This window comes from Rhincodon typus, chromosome 4 (genome assembly GCF_021869965.1).
Source record: "Rhincodon typus isolate 14 chromosome 4, sRhiTyp1.1, whole genome shotgun sequence".
NCBI lineage: Eukaryota > Metazoa > Chordata > Chondrichthyes > Orectolobiformes > Rhincodontidae > Rhincodon > Rhincodon typus.
In genome coordinates this window covers 119,112,328-119,115,160 of record NC_063335.1, presented here as the reverse complement: position 1 = coordinate 119,115,160, position 2,833 = coordinate 119,112,328, and positions in this window count along the sequence as shown.

Here is a 2,833-nt window from a genome sequence, read left to right as displayed (position 1 = left end):
GGGGGTAAAGTGAGGGTCGAGTAAGGGGTAGGGAGAAGAGAGATAGGTGGAAAGGGAGAGAAAAAGGGGTAGGGAGGTGTGAGGGTGGAAAGGAAGGGGTGTTGGGGAGTAGAGAGCAGGAAGGGACAGGAAGAGAGGGTGTCAGGAATCAGAGAAAGGGATAGAGGAGAGGGGAAGGGAATGGAGGGGAGATGAGTATGTAGAGGGGAAAGTAGAAGGGTGAGTCACAGGGATGGGAAATAGGGAATGGGCAGATAGAGAAGGGATTGATTGGGGCAAGGAGTAAGGATAGTGACAAAGAGAGGGAGATGGGGGAGGGGCAGAGGAAACAGTTGGTGAGGGGTGAGGACAGAGAGAGAGAGAAAGGGGAGTTAGATAGAGATGGAGGCAGCTACAGATGAGGGGATGGATGGAGCTGAGGGGTAGTGGTGGAGTAGAGGAGAATGAAACATTTTGACGTTCACAAGTCTTTTTATGTTTTGATCGTAACTTTTCTTTGAGATTGAAACCATTTGATATGACTCTTGTGCAGAAGTTACTCTCACCATAAAGATATTTTTTAGAAAAGTTTATTTTGACATATAGCTTAAAATGTAAATATCTACAGCAAATCCAGTGAACCAATTAAAAAGTTCAGAGCCTCTGCATAAAATAAAAAGTTACATCCATATCTGTATAATTAAAACATCTCCAAAACAAACAACACACTCTGATTAGAAGCATTGTACCCACAAATTGGTTGATAAATGTCTTCCTTGGGGCAAGAAAAACTTTCTTTCTACTTTTACAAATGTGAAATGTAGCCAGTTAATAACCTGAACAGTATTTAATAAAACAAAGAACTGAAGATCTGAAAGAAAAACAGAAAATGTTCTGACGAAGGGTTACCTGGACGCAAAACATTAACTCTGTTTCTCTCTCTCCACAGATGCTGCCAGACCTGCTAAATTTCTGTTTTTGAACAGTATTTAAATCTGTGCACATGATCTGTATCCCTCCCCCTTGTCAATATAAGAACATAAGAACATAAGAGCTAGGAGTAGGAGCAGGCCGTCTGGCCCTTCGAGCCTACTCCGCCATTCAATAAGATCATGGCTGATCCTTTCGTGGACTCAGATCCACTTACCCGCGTTCTCACCGTATCCCTTAATTCCTTTATTGTTCAAAAAAAATCTACCTTATCTTTAAAAACATTTACTGAAGTAACGCCAACTACTTCACTGGGCAAGGAATTCCATAGATTAGCAACCCTCTGGGTGAAGAAGTTCCTTCTCAATTCAGTCCTAAATCTGCTCCCTCTAATCTTGAGGCTATGCCCTCATGTCCTAGCTTCACCTGCCAGTGGAAACATCCTCTCTACTTCTATCTTATCTATTCCCTTCATAATTTTATACGTTTCTATAAGATCCCCCCTCAATCTTCTGAATTCCAACGAATATAATCCCAATCTACTCAGTCTCTCCTCATAAACCAACCCCTCAACTCCGGAATCAACCTAGTGAATCTCCTTTGCACCCCCTCCAGTGCCAGTACATCCTTTCTCAAGTAAGGAGACTAAAACTGCACACAGTACTCCAGGTGTGGCCTCACCAGCACCTTGTACAGCTGCAACATAACCTCTCTGCTTTTAATCTCAATCCCTTTAGCAATGAAGGACAAAATTCCATTTGCCTTCCTAATCACTTGTTGTACCTGCAGACCTACCTTCTGTGATTCATGCGCAAGGATACCCAGGTCCCTCTGCATAGCAGCATGCTGCAACTTTTTACCATTCAAGTAATAATCCTTTTTACTATTACTCCTACCAAAATGTATGACTTCACATTTACTTACATTGTATTCCAACTGCCAGACCTTTGCTCACTCACTCAATGTATCTATGTTCCTCTGCAAAATATATGAAGTTAAAGATAATTTGAAGTTCAGGTTTGTTAGATACACTTGTATGAATCCAAAGATTACACTCACTTCTCACATTTTTCTTGTCGCTACGTAAATTACTTTTAGCCTATTATTACTTTCAGCCAATCATGTCATTTTTTAAAAACTTGATCTATGATGATATAAGAATGTTGTCATTGAATTATTTAATTTTTCTGAATTGTTCATTGTTATTCAATTCAATAAGTGCTGGTTTATTTTCCTCAAGAACAGTATGGCACAGAACAAAGTGACTCAGTTTGGTGTGCCTCTGACAATTCTTTAAAAAAGCGACCTAAATAATCCCAGATTAAAAAAACCGAAAGACGCGGGAAATTAGAAACAGAAGCAGAAATTGCTGGGAAACCTCAGCGGGTCTGGCAGTATCTGTGGAGAGAAAGCAGAGTTAACGTTTCAGATCTGGTGACCCTTGCTCAGAACAGGTTCTGATGGGAACTCTGGAGTTTTGAAGAAGGGTCACTGGACCCGAAACGTGAATTCTGCTTTCTTTCTACAGGCACTGCCACACCTGCTGAGGTTTTCCAGCAATTTTTGTGTGTGTGTGTATGTCTAAATAATCCAGACCTGTGTTCCCTCTCTGCCTCAGCAAAAGCCCCGCACACACATTTCCTTCCAGTATTTATCCACTGACAAATCATAATACAATGTTCAGTCACTGGAAATACATGCGTTTTGAGAAGATCCCAGCTTTGATTGAATGAGACTCTGCCATTCTGTCAGCCAATTAATTGTTAAATACTATGTGTAGAGATGTAAATGGTAAACATGTAGCATGTTGCTATCAGTGTAACTACCTGGCAAATAATTTTTTTTCTAAAAAGCAAATTTCTCTGAGTTTCCTTACTTTTTAGGCAAAATCCAGGAATTGAAAAATAGTGAGTGTCTGTTCCCA